The sequence below is a fragment of the Alosa pseudoharengus genome, unplaced genomic scaffold, assembly GCF_046254945.1.
Source record: "Alosa pseudoharengus isolate Yale_2024_CS ecotype anadromous, Long Island Sound unplaced genomic scaffold, YU_APseudo_1.1 YU_APseudo_1.1_scf_4, whole genome shotgun sequence".
NCBI classification, from domain to species: Eukaryota; Metazoa; Chordata; class Actinopteri; order Clupeiformes; family Clupeidae; genus Alosa; species Alosa pseudoharengus.
Genome location: NW_027468774.1, coordinates 44155838 through 44170657, shown reverse-complemented (window position 1 = coordinate 44170657; position 14820 = coordinate 44155838). Strand labels below are relative to the sequence as shown.

The 14820-nt window shown below is 42.5% G+C and overlaps 1 long non-coding RNA gene across 2 annotated transcripts in view; it reads left to right on the top strand.

Moving 5' to 3' along the window:
• Nucleotides 1-6467, top strand: part of LOC143101628 (uncharacterized) — a 42771-nt gene extending 36304 nt beyond the window's left edge. Inside the window, exons 2-3 of one of the 2 annotated variants that reach the window (XR_012982496.1) lie at nt 5750-5809; nt 6029-6467. This is a non-coding gene — a long non-coding RNA (uncharacterized LOC143101628). Of the gene's footprint in view, nt 1-5746; nt 5810-6028 lie in introns of both variants that reach the window. The other variant, XR_012982495.1, reaches the window with a different exon arrangement.
• Nucleotides 6468-14820: the final 8353 nt, after the last annotated feature.

Genomic DNA, 14820 nt, shown 5'->3' with positions numbered 1-14820 from the left:
GAACAGTTAAAAAGTTCAGTAGTTTAAAGGGTTAAATTGTTTAACAGTGAAATATTGTAGTGAGGACTTTTATTTTGAAACAGTTTTTGGCAGAGGAAGCAGTTGAACAGGATGTGTAGTCTTAATAGGGCCAGTTTGTATGCTTAAAGCCTGAGACTGGCAGTTGAAACAGGTGGCCCGAACACCTGCCATAGGATTCTAATTGCTTAACGGCCGTATTGTGATGTCATAATCATAATGTTAAGTCAATGGGGAAATTTTGATTAGTTTTTAATTAATAGTTTAAAAAGTATAAAAGTTACAAAGTTGAAAAATACAAAGCTCACATGTCCTAATTAAGACCTACGTAACATAGTTTGAATGAAGTTTCTACGTTAAACGGTTGAAGCTGCATTAAGTGCGTTAGAAGAAGAATAATAATAATAATAATAACTAGAAAAGCATTTCCTGAAGGAAATACAGTGCATGAAAATGCAAAAATATGATGAGTTCATATGGTTAAATTATTTGCTTGGTAGATAAGGTTTAATATAGTTGGAATGACTGAACAGTTAAATAGGTTAATAATTGAAATGGTTAAATTATTTAGGCAGATAGTTGACGATAACTAACAGTTAGAATGGCTCCAATGTTTGCTAGTAGTTATGCTAACTATGTTAATAAAGATAATAATGTTAACCAAGTTACTATGCTAACTAGCATGTTAACAATGTTAAAATGTTAACTATGCTAACCATATGACTTAGCTAACCTAGCTAATAATTTTTATTAGTTATGATAACTATGCTAATTAGCATGCTAACATGTTAATTATATTAACCATGTGACTTAGCTAACTTCGCTAATCATTTTTAGCAGTTTTGCAAAAAATGCTAACTAGCATGTTAACATGCTAGCATGCTAACTATGCTAACCATGTGACTTAGCTAACTTAGCTAATCATTTTTAGCAGTTTTATAAAAAATGCTAACTAGCATGCTAACATGTTAGCATGCTAACATGTTAGCATGCTAACTATGCTAACCATGTGACTTAGCTAACTTAGCTAATCATTTTTAGCAGTTTTATAAAAAATGCTAACTAGCATGCTAACATGCTAGCATGCTAACTATGCTAACCATGTGACTTAGCTAACTTAGCTAATCATTTTTAGCAGTTTTGCTAAAAATGCTAACTAGCATGCTAACATGCTAGCATGCTAACATGCTAACTATACTAACCATGCTAACTAGCTACAGTGGGTAGGAGTCATAGTTGATGACAAGTAACAGTTACAATGGCTGAACAGTTAAAAAGTTCTGTAGTTTAAAGGGTTAAATTGTTTAACAGTGAAATATTGTAGTGAGGACTTTTATTTTGAAACAGTTTTTGGCAGAGGAAGCAGTTGAACAGGATGTGTAGTCTTAATAGGGCCAGTTTGTATGCTTAAAGCCTGAAACTGGCAGTTGATCCAGGTGGCCCGAACACCTGCCATAGGATTCTAATTGCTTAACGGCTGTATTGTGATGTCATAATCATAATGTTAAGTCAATGGGGAAATTTTGATTAGTTTTTAATTAATAGTTTAAAAAGTATAAAAGTTACAAAGATGAAAAATACATAGCACCCATGTCATAAGTAAGACCTACGCAACGCAGTTTGAATGAAGTTTCTACGTTAAACGGTTGAAGCTGTATTAAGCGCGTTAGAAGAAGAAGAAGAATAAGAACTAGAAAAGCATTTCCTGAAGGAAATACAGTGCATGAAAATGCAAAAATATGATGCGTTCATATGGTTAAATTATTTGCTTGGTAGATAAGGTTTAATATAGTTAGAATGACTGAACAGTTAAATAGGTTGATAATTGAAATGGTTAAATTATTTAGGCAGATAGTTGACGATAACTAACAGTTGGAATGGCTCCAATGTTTGCTAGTAGTTATGCTAACTATGTTAATAAAGATAATAATATTAACCAAGTTACTATGCTAACTAGCATGCTAACAATGTTAAAATGTTAACTATGCTAACCATATGACTTAGCTAACCTAGCTAATCATTTTTATTAGTAATGATAACTATGCTAATTAACATGTTAACTATGCTAACCATGTGACTTAGCTAACTTAGTTAATCATTTTTTGCAGTTTTAATCAAAATGCTAACTAGCATGGTAACATGCTAGCACACTAACTATGCTAACCATGTGACTTAGCTAACTTAGCTAATCATTTTTAGCAGTTTTGCAAAAAATGCTAACTAGCATGCTAACATGCTAGCATGCTAACTATGCTAACCATGAGACTTAGCTAATCATTTTTAGCAGTTTTGCAAAAAATGCTAACTAGCATGCTAACATGCTAGCATGCTAACTATGCTAACCCTGTGACTTAGCTAACTTAGCTAATCATTTTTAGTAGTTTTGTAAAAAATGCTAACTAGCATGCTAACATGTTAGCATGCTAACTATGCTAACCATGTGACTTAGCTAACTTAGCTAATCATTTTTAGCAGTTTTGTAAAAAATGCTAACTAGCATGCTAACATGCTAGCATGCTAACATGCTAACTATGCTAACCATGCTAACTAGCTACAGTGGGTAGGAGTAGTCATAGTTGATGACAAGTAACAGTTACAATGGCTGAACAGTTAAAAAGTTCAGTAGTTTAAAGGCTTAAATTGTTTAACAGTGAAATATTGTAGTGAGGACTTTTATTTTGAAACAGTTTTTGGCAGAGGAAGCAGTTGAACAGGATGTGTAGTCTTAATAGGGCCAGTTTGTATGCTTAAAGCCTGAAAGTGGCAGTTGATCCAGGTGGCCCGAACACCTGCCACAGGATTCTAATTGCTGTGATGTCATAAAGGGCAATGTTAAGTCAATGGGGAAATTTTGATAGTTTTTAATTAATAGTTTAAAAAGTATAAAAGTTACAAAGATGAAAAATACATAGCACTCTTATCCCAAGTAAGACCTACGTAACAAAGTTTGAATGAAGTTTCTACGTTAAATGGTTGAAGCTGCATTAAATGCGTTAGAAGAAGAAGAAGAATAAGAAGAAGCCTAGGAAGAACAGTACAGTGCATTTTCATGCACTGTAATAAGAAGAAGCCTAGGAAGAACAGTACAGTGCATTTTCATGCACTGTAATAATAATAAAATGCCTTGGAATAACAGTACAGTGCATTTTCATGCACTGTAATAATAAAATGCCTTGGAATAACAGTACAGTGCATTTTCATGCACTGTAATAATAATAATAAAATGCCTTGGAATAACAGTACAGTGCATTTTCATGCACTGTAATAAGAAGAAGAAGAAGCCTAGGAAGAACAGTAGAGTGCATTTTCATGCACTCTAATAAGAAGCCTAGGAAGAACAGTACAGTGCATTTTCATGCACTGTAATAAGAAGAAGAAGAAGAAGAAGACTTCGGATAACAGAACAGTGCATTTTCATGCACTGTAAATATATGCGCCGCTAAGTTAGGAAGAGACAAAACTCTAGATAGATAGATAGATAGATAGATAGATATATAGATAGATAAATAGATACTTTATTCATCCCGAGGGAAATTGTAGGATTTATTACACTCACACACACTCACTCATTTGTAAGGCTTATGTAGAACACAAAAAAAAAACATTCTATGATGAAGGCATAACATCTTTAGCCTCGAGAAACTTTTTTGATTTCTTTGAATGCAGCAGTTTTCTACCCAGACCCTTGTGAATCAGGCATGCTGTTTCGCTTTCTCCATGGCAAAGACATGCTCTTGGGCTACTGAATGAATTAGAAGGGTGTGGGTGGGGGAAGGGAGGGGGGCGGGAGTCAAAAGGTCAGGTGGCCCTGCTCTCAGCTGACTCCAAGAGTGCACTCTCAGGACATCTGAGGCGTAAAATGAACCTTGCTGAAATGATGGGGAAAAAATGCCCCTCTCAGCGAGTAGGAGCGACTCTATTTGCTAATGAGAAAGCATGAGGATGGTGGGGAAGTGCTGTGGGGCTTTACAGTTACCCGGAATCACGCATTAAGACATCATTTTTTTAGATCCCACTGATGAAATGCCATTCGGCTGCTTTTTAAAATGGATGGAGATGAAATGAATTCAGCCTCGGTGCACCTACCCAGCAATATTTTCCCGGCAACTGTCCTTGTGTTCTCTTTGGGACATTCACCACAAATATGGAGGCACAGTTTCTACCATGACACCTTTTTGTCTGAAATATTGGTGCTTTTTACGTAATCCTCCCCCCCCCCACATTTAAATGTAAAACGGTACATCTGTAGAGACAGTTGCATTTAGAAGTGTGAATGCACCGTTTCTGTGCGTAGTGCATTAACAGTGATTCATCCCTTCATATTTGTGATTAAATGGAATCCCTGCCATAAAGTTCTGAAATGAATCGCGGCTATTTTTCACTCCCTCTCTCTGACAGGCCTAATGTACTCCCCTTTATTTATGTCACACACTGGAGCTGTTGAATTTTAATGCCAAAGATTCATGAGGCAGTTTTTTTTTTATCATCAAATCAAGCGATTACTTATATTTTGTTCCCACCAAAGCCTACTGTGCTTTTCGTCAGATGAGAGATGCAACCAAGCCTACTTGAAAAGAGTTTTTAGAAAACCAACACTCATTAGTTAGACAATATTGAGTAGACCAGTATATTACATTTAGTCCTCAGCTCTGATTACATTTTCCCAGTGGAAACCGATGCTGAACTGAACTTAGGGAGGGTGTGTGGGGGGGGGGGGGGGGGGGGGCATGGTACTGACAGACGAGGATCAAACAGGACCATGTTCAACGAGTGCCAGGGGGGCAACTGGAAGCTCAAAGCCTCGGAGGTGTTTCAAGTTTTAGGAGTGCCTGTGTTAATGAGGGGCTCAGAGAATAGGGGGGTGGGGGGGGGGCAGATGAAGGAAGCCAGGGGTGCGAGGTGAGGGGAAGTGGCTGAGGAGGTGTCCCACTTGGCGAGGAGGTGTCCTACCCTTCGAGTCAAAAGGGGCAGGCGTTTTATAGACCTGCAGCCTCAGGCAGTGGACTGGCTCGTAAAAGCATAAAGGAGGTGGCTCGCCCCGGAGCTCAGATCAATGCAGAGCATCGACACTGAATATTTATGGGCAACACAATATTTGTCATTCATTTCCATTTCTCTTTGTCATGGCAGTATTGAATGAAGGCAGATTAGTTTCTGAAGGACATATAGGAGAGAGCAGCTGTTGGGAAGGTGGAAACACACAGACTAGCATAGGTGAGGGAGAAACAGAGGAGACTGAGCATGTGTGTATGTCTCTCTCTCTCTCTCTCTCTTGTCAGTTTTCTAAAGGAAACAACAAAGCATGACAAAAGGGTGAAAAATAAAGCAACAAGGAGGTTGTTAGCAATTATAAACGCAAGAGGAATTAGAAGTACCAAAGAATCTGGAGCGCCTAGTGAGGGCTATGGAGGGTGTGTGTGTGTATGTCTGTGTGTGTGTGTGTATGTGTGTGTGTGTGTGTGTGTAGGGGGGGATGGTGCCTGATAAATGAGGGTTGGAATCATATTAGACAGGAAGAAGATGAAGAGATGAGGGGAGCAAATGTCCCTCTGCCGCGTCCGCCGATGCTTCAGGGCTGCTCTGCATTCTCCACTGAGGAGTAATGGGTGGCCAGCTAATGCATTCCAAAGTTCAAATATCCACCTCATTCATTATGGATCTCTCTCTCTCTCTTTCTCTCTCTCTCTGCATGCCTGGCTGTTCCCACCCGGCAACATAAACGGCGTAGCAGAACCTGGAAGAGACACTGACACTGACACTGCACGTGTGAATGGAAGCAGTTGGACAGCAGGTGAGATTGAACATGTGCACCTATGTGATTTGATCCATCCTCAAAACCAAATTCCACATTTTTAATCACTTCACTTCGATGTGAATCGCAGCTGTAGAGACCTTGAAAGACATATTAAGACTGTGAGTGTGTGAGGACACTGCTGTGTTGGTCAACAGACGCACCCCCGTTCTGGTTTTTCATGTTTGTTTGTTTGTGTTTGTGACATTTCCACTGAAGAAAACACAGGTCTTACAGGGGAAAGGTCAGCATGCAGAAAGAGGGAAGTGCCAGGAAATCCATGCTGTGAGACTTCTAAAAGAGACCAGACAAGATAGCAAGGTCCTGATGTTCCTTATAACTTCCTTAATCTCTACTTGTGAAAGAGCTCAAGTAACTTTCTCTTTTCTGTTTTTTTATGTATTTTTCTCTCTCTCTCATCTCTCATGTCTCCTTTGGGAATCTGCGAAAACCCCAAACCAAATAAAATACAGCACACAGACATGCATTGACATTAGATGTAGTTAGTTATACTAGATTTGCAACTAGAAATCTGTTTCCATATTCCAACTGTTCCTTCTAATTAGGCTAGCAGTCATCTCATACTGCTTGGGGATCGCTCTGCGTTGTGCACAGATCCTTTCCATACTCTGCTCAGGGATAACACCACTACTGCTTCTTAAAGGTGGGGGTTTTTGAACATTCTACGATTCCGTTCCGCAACAATTCAAGGTTCTAAAATTCTATGAACCCAGATATTCTTTAAAACGTTCATTTTCCAACATTCCCGTCACACCTTTAAGGGTAAAACACATCCTGCCTTTTGTGAGCTTTATCTGATTTGAGAAGCCTTTGTGTTCAGACTCTCGGAGTTCATGGCATTTCCTTTTCCATGAACTGGCTTCTGCACACTGGCTTCACACTTTCCCCTGTGTGTCTATAATCATGTCAGAACACTCACATTACACCCTATCCCACCCCAGGCTAATCATGCTCGCTTGGGGTCCCTGTTGGCTGTTTCAGGTCAATTAGAAGACCGTTGACTCCAGAGGGCCTTCATAGGGTTCCACCAGGATCTCACACACATGCATAAACATGATGTGCATTTGACATGTTGCCTGAGGACGTGAGAAGACTGAATTTAACATGATCAATCAGCAGGTCACGGTGGCTCTGTGAATATATCCCCAACAGCCAATAGGCACACAGTCTTTTGTGCTCAGCTGGGCTTATAGCTTCCATCTTGTGTAACATTATACAGTATTTACTGCAAAGTCCTGCAGTCAAACAACAAGTACAGATGTGGTTGGTCTGCAGAGTTGAGAGGAGGGACAGAGAGAAAGAGAGAGAGAGAGAAATACAGAGAGATAGAAAGAAAGAGAGAAAGAGAGAGATCATCTCCATATTTATGAACCAAAATGAAAACTGTGATGCTGATAAACATCTACCTTGGCGGGGAGGGTGTGTGTGTGTGTGTGCGGGGGGGGGGGGGGGGGGGGTAGTAGGGGGCAAAGGTTAAAAGGGAAGAAATGGCACGAGAGGGCTGTGCAAACACTCCCAGAATATCTCGATTTGGAGGCACATCCTGTGCAGATGTTTGCAGATGGGCCGGTTTGAAGATGGCGCCTTGCCCAGTTACACACACACGCGCAGCGGCAGCCAGGGCAGGAACAAACACTCACATATTTCTCGGGCATATGCTCACACTTGCCTCTCTATGAATACCCCCCCCCATCCCTACGCCCCCCTCCACTACCTGAAGAATGTAGACATTACATTTACAGTGACTGAAAACACATTTGAGTTTTAGATTGCTGAGGAGTTGAGGTTTTTCCACTCAAGCAGAGATATGGAATCTACATTACTACCTAAAATATCAAACTGGGGACACGTTTATGGATCAGTACTAGTGACAGCCTCTTGGAGAGCCTGTATCCTACCAGATCATTAAAGCAACACCAAAGAACCTCTGTCGCACGCACGCTATTTGTTTATTCAGCACCGCCTTAGCAAATAACGATGTCAGACAAGATAGAATATGTTGCATGATTTTATGAAAGTACGATGTATTGCGACATCAGATCAGGAATAAGATCAGTCTCATTCCATAGAACTACAGATCCGCTACCCGATCTGGCAAACTTACATAGTGCGGTTATAGCCGATAGAGGGCCGCGAAGCGAATGCAGACGTGCCGTTCACCCTGTTACGAGTTGATTAACCACTGAAACGATTTTGGAAACATTATTTTAAGGAACAAAAAACTCTTTGGTGTTGCTTTAAAGTTGCCTTGAAAATGCTAGGCTATGGTATACCACATCTAACCTTTCGGGCACTGACTGGCGCATAATGGAAAGGCACAGCTGTGGCAATGACCTCACAGCTGATGACAGCAAACAAATGTGACTTTAAAATGCTGTCACAAGAGCATCTTTACTGTTGACCTTTCTCTTGTTTATTATTGTCTTAATTATTAACTGTACTCACTCAGTCTATTTGTTTATTTGTCTATTTCTCCATGCTGTCTGTCTGTCAATCTATCTGTTGACCCACTGACCTGGCATCATATGCAAACAGTATTTTTATTTGGCAACAATGTCACCCATGTTAGTAGGACATGGTATCGTCTTCCTCGTCTATTGACGCACCAAGCAGACGTTAGTCTTGATTTTTAACGAAGGAATTCTGCTGATTGTGAGACACAACTGTCAGAGCAGCTGTTGCTGAGGTGCACCCCTTGGTGTGTGGGTGCATACACACACACACACACACACACACACACACACACACACACACACACACACACACACACACACTTACACACAAACACACATGCACACACGCAGCATGTGACATAAGGCTTTACATATAGTAGGCAGCTGTGTGATGTATCATTGCAGTTGTTAGCGTTTGGCACATATGGTGTAGTCATGTAAAATGAGGACAAGTGAAGAGCGCACACTAACAAAAACATACATAATATGATGCAGGGGTGCTACCATGCTGTATCCTCCTTCTCTCTTCTCTTTCCTTTTATCCACCATGTTCTATCTCTCCATCCAGCCAGCCCAAGCTCATTGGTCCCCTCTTTCAGCTGAGGTTCTGCTCAAGGTCTGTCTACGTCTAAGTTAAGAGGGACCTTTTCCCTTTCTCTCAGTCACTATATACATAAAATAGGATTAAATTGAATTAAACATGACTCATATACAGTAACCATTCATTGAGCAGTATATCACAAATATATTTCTGGGTCTGGGGGGATTGTGGTGGGTTAATAAAAAAAAAAGATGCAAAAACCTCATACAGATGTAACTGTTTTTGTCTATGAAACACTTCTGTGACAAGCTCTTAACGTTGCATAATCATGCCACATCTCTGCTGTTGCACCTCGGCCTCTGATTCATACCAGGGGGAAAAAAGGCTTCCAACTGGGACAGAAAATGTCTGTCAGCTGGACGTTCAGAAGTAACTGGAGCATTGCCCCTGACACAACAATGTGTTAGACCTCCTCTCCTCTAATCCAGAGACATGCTCAATTCAATTTGACTTAACTCTTACTTTAACCATTCATTAGCTTGGTTCATTTGTACCCTTTTTGACTTCATTGAATACAGCTGTTTCACATATTTATAAATAATGTTGATGTTGTGAAAGTCAAAGGGTTTATTATGTTTATTCATTGGTCAGGCAATTTTGTCCAAAACAAATACACTCACCAAAGGTTTGTAGGACTGTATCTTTAATTTCTCTATTACAGTAATGTGTGTATAGAATTCAATTACATCATATGTCTGTCACTGAATAGATGTTCTCAAGGTGAGCTTTTGTCAAAATGGTCTCATTGATTTCTCTAAGATTGCTTTGTCCATAAAATCACTTCCAGGCTGATTTTGGGTCAGAGGATGGGCGAGTGAATATTGACCTCTATGGTACTAATTACTTCAGAATGACACACCACTAGCTTGACAACCTATTAAGACAGGCGCAAGACCTTCAGAGACCTGTAGTGTTCTGGGTTCTCCGGAGTTCAAACTCCACGCCAAGAGCTAGTTATCTCCCCATCAGGCTACATCACAAACATCAACAATAAAAGAAACTCTTCTGGAAAAAGAGGTCTTGCTGGTATGAGCAGTGATGTCAGAGTGGTAGCAAAGCCTCGCTCAGACTGGCCGCTGCTCCTGTATTCAATGTGCAGGTGACATTTAAGTGCAGCAGTGCATCCAGCCACCATGAGCGGGGCATTAATGAGATGGAGGGGGTTGGACACATGGTGAAGGTAACGTGATGTGTTGGAGAGAAAGAGAAGGGGGGGAGTGGGGAGAGTGAGAGAGAGTGTGTATGTGTGTGTGTGAGCGAGAGAGAGACAGAGGAAGAGAGAGAGTGTGTGTATGTGTGTGTGTGAGAGAGAGAGACAGAGGGAGAGAGACTGTGTGTGTGTGTGTGTATAAGAGAGAGACAGAGAGCGAGAGAGAGTGTGTGTGTGTGTGAGAGAGACAGAGAGAGAGAGGGAGAGTAATTCTGGGGACAATGCAAAGGTCAGAGGGGCGGTGTAGCAGTTGTGCGTGTCATCATCTGTCTGAGCCCTCACGTGTGCACTTTGAGGAGGTGTTTTCTTTAAATAGAGGATCGATGCTCCAGGGTCGGCTGAGAGAACCAGCGTCCTCTTCATTTTTCCTTCATTCAGTGATTTATGAGGAAGCAGAGAGGAGGCGACAAATGTCCCCTTTTGGATGCGATGGATTGCCACCATGATCGATGACTGCTCAGACAGACGGGAGTGCTGCATAAAAGCAAAACTCCAAAGAGAGAGAGAGAGAGAAAGGCAAAGAGAGAGAGAGAGAGGGTGAAAGAGGATAGATAGTGAGAGGGAGAGAAGGAGAGAGAGGGTGATAAAGGGTAAATAGAGGGAGAGAGGGTGATAGAGGGTAAATAGAGGGAGGGAGAGAAGGAGAGGCAAAGAGAGAGAGAGAAGTTCCACATGTTCAACATCAGTAAGTTGATCCTCCCGCTGGGCCAGAGAGGCACAATGACAGTGCACTGTGCCAGCGAGCGTGCTGGCCTCCCCACACACGGCCAGGGGCCAGGGCTGAGAGTGCAGGCTATTTATACGGAGTAGTGGGCTCCCGCTCACAGAGCAGGACAGACATGTGGCCAGCAGACACTTTCACTGTCTTGCACAACCTGTGGTTTCGTGCTGTGCTTGTGTGTGTGTGTGTCGCTGCTTTTAGACACATCCTCCACAGTATATGCGGATCTTTGTCTTCGGCTGATTCAGATATGATGCTAACATGCGGACATTATGTGTGAACGACACCGACGCACATGAACATAATCTCCATGTGGTTGAACAGGTTGAATGTGGTTGAACACGCACATGAACAGAATCTCTGCATGTTCTTCGCTTCATTCAGACACGAGCTCATCTACATAATGTCTGTCGGAAATACTAGGAGGGGAGTAGTGTAAAAGCCGGCTAAGTTTGGAGTTCCAAATGTCCAGTTATGTTGTTCAGACCGCTTGACATCCGCAGAACATGCAAACTTACACCTAGGTCTGAAAGCAGCTAGTTTCTTTGCGTGCCTGTTTTCAGATGTAAGCATTTGATGAGACTGAACATGTATTTGTATGTATTTGGTGAGTTTGAAAGTTTGGCCCTTGAACTTGCATTTTCCCATTTATCCGTTCCAAGAGTTTTTTTTTTTTAATTTTATTTGTTTTATCCCAGCAGATCAAATCGATCCACTTTCCCTCATTTGTAGTACATGCGCAATAACAACTGTAACGTCAGACACAACACACATTTATCTACGCACTGCTGTCTTAAAAAAAAGGTGGCTTTTGCAGGCCATGAGGACAACATGAGGGGAAAACGCTCAGACAACAGGCGTTCTCAACTCCATTTGAGCATTTCAAACCTAATCTATTTTCTCTCTCTTTCTCTATCTCTCTGTGACAAGTAAGGGCCTGATAGATTGCTGGGTGGAACTGAAATTGATTTGCCACAGACACACAGATTACATAAGCATTGCTCTATTAATAGGCAGGTGTTGGAAGAATGGAAAATGCCCTTAAAGACTCCGGGAGTTGTAGATGTTTTTGTCCCATTTGGCATTTCGTTCCCCCCTTATAAAAAATCAGCATTATGTTGTCAGCTCTTCATTGTCAGCTAATATTTATGTTCAGGCTGCTGGTGCATGTTTGCAACAACACAGCTTTTACTGCTGCCACTGTTGATGACACATGCCCATTTTCTTTGTTGACTATTAGACATCAACTGGGGGTGATCCTGACTGGTTGTGGTGGCCTAGACTCAGTCTCTGGCAGTGACCATTTGGTCACCATGCCCCGCATTTCACCTGCGCAGTTGGCCGTGGTCAAACCTTCCTGTGCGTCATCCGGAAAGAATCGATCCAGTGACCTCATTTAACACTCTCGTGATATGTTCACCAGGTGCCTCTTTTTCCCCTATAAAATTACATTTCATGGTCATGCCTGACAACCAATAAACAAGTCAAGCCATGCATGACTAATCGTACTTGTCCAATTGAATAAACAGTGGAACATAAGTGACGTTGCCATATTATATACACGTGTTTAAGACAACTCGTAGACTGACATCTAACAGCACTGTACAAGCAGCCTAGATTATTTCTTTAAATTGAATTCTGTGCTGCGGGATATTCCGACCCATCAGTTTCCCATGAGACTGGGTTACCAGAGCCAGAAGAGGAGAAGATAGGAGACAGGAGAGGAAGAGAAGGAAGAAAAGAGAAGAGAAGAGAGAGAGTAAGAGAAGAAACACAGGGAGGAGAGGATAGGAGACAAGAGCAGGGAAAAGAACTTTGAAAGAAGAAACTAGACAACTAGACAACTAGACAACAATCCATTAGACACCAAGTAAAAACTATCCCTGATGACAGACTTTTGGCAGTTGATCAGTTCCAGGCAAGGGTCAGATCTCTGCCAGACTTGGTCTGGATCTGGCCCGGTGCTGGTCTGAATTGATTTGAAAAGAGCCATATTCCCGACGGGCGTGCCGCAGTTCCGGCTGAGTCAGTGGCTCGGCCTAATATAGGACATTAGGGAGTGGCCCGTTGGGGTTTGATCAAATTGTGTGACCTTTAAGTGCACTGGAGATGAGTCGGCGGTGGATGCCTCCGGTGGTAGTAGCAGCAGCAGCAGAGACTGAGAGGCGCATGCAGACTACAGCAGCTCTGGAGCCACTACTGCGTCTCCTCCTCCACCACCACCACCGCCGCCGCGGGACAGCCCGCTCCCCCACAGCGCATAGCATGCTAATACAGGGTTCAGAGCAGCGCATAGCATGCTAATACAGGGTTCAGAGCAGCGAATAGCATGCTCATACAGGGTTCAGAGGGTAGCGAGGCGGAATACGAGACAACGCCCATGCCAGCTCCTGCCTTGATAGCGGTCCAAATCCTATTCTGCCCACTCACAGATTCACTTTCAACCGTTTTTGGATTTTTGGAATTACAGGGCGAGCCAGATCTCCGGGCGGACTCTCTAGGGTTGTTTCTCTCTCTCTCATCAGGCCTGGCCGGCTGAGCCCAGAGTAGACCCCCCCTGGTAGCCAACCGTACCCTGGCAGTGAGTGTCCACGGAGGGACAGCACCTCACGTCTTTGGGGTTTCATGTGGAGTGGAATGGAAGGCTGAGTCAAGGTAAACAAACCGTGTCAGTGTCACCTCTTCACCCCCTCATGTAGTGCTATTATGGACACACACACACACAATCACGTATTTTCTTTTCATTGATTCTAGAGGGTGTGCGTCTAAGCTCATCTTGGTGAGTTGTAATGTGTACACAGATGAGGCTGTCCATAGACTTCATGGGTGCTTTCGGCCTATGGTAGTTTATTCCTTGTCCTTCAGGATGAGGGAAATCAATAACATACTTTATTACTTGACAAATAAAAATTGCCTCTGCAGTTTTACTAAAAAGAGAGAAAACATAACACTTGCCAGTTTACCATTTAAGATTGGCAGTTCATTATGTGACAACACTGAATTGATTTATTTTGCCCTTTACAAGTCAGACTTCACATCCACATAGGCCTTCACTTTATTGTGCCACTGGTGAGTGAGGGATTGGTGTTTGAAGAAAAGCCTGTGTTAGCATGCGTGAACCTTGTCCTCTCTGCAGGACCTGTGAAGGCATCGTTTGGGGGAGAGTGAGGCAGAGAGGGCATTTAATCTCAAGGACACCGAGCACTACGGCTTCAGCCTCCAGCCTCTATAGCCCCCAGCTGCAGTCTCCACGATAAGCAAACTGAAGCTATCGATAGGAGGGCCGGCCGACGCTAAAAATATGTGGAGCCCAGCACCAAAGTGAAATATGAGGCCCAAAGACTAGAAAACTACACGGTAGCACTTACTGATCCGACAGTCCCCAGGCTCCAGTTACTCATGTAGGCGCGATCCTTTTTACCAGCAGACAGATCTGTGCATATATAGTCTGATGTAATCCAATGAAACGGGAAGTGATTTCCTGTAAACAGCTATTCACATGCAGGGGATTGAAAAACGATATAAGAATGAGATGTGGGTGTAAGGTATGTGAGAGGTGTGGGGAAATGTATCAGACACTCTGACATACAATTACCGTCCGGGGACTAAACATGCTCCAGTCATTTTCATCAGGCATTTTTAAAGGCAGTTATATAATCAGACCTCTCTCATGGTCAAAACCCTCATTACAGACTAGGTGCCTGGTTGGTTGATGGATGGCTCGGATAGATGGATAGTCCTCACGATGAGAGAGAGAAATAGCAGGAAGAGAGAGAGAGAGAGAAAGAGAGGGAGACAGAGAGAAAGTGATAAAGAGAGAAAAAACAGATAGAGAGAGAAAGAGAGAAAGTGATAAAGAGAGAGAGAGAAAGAGGGAGCGGGGAGAGAAATGTCCTGGATGACGAGGAGGGCACAGGAGTTTAACCCACGATAAGGGATCTCTGAGCCAGCATTGCTGTGCCCCCACCCGCATGCTGATGACCTGGGTCCTGCCGCTGATACAAG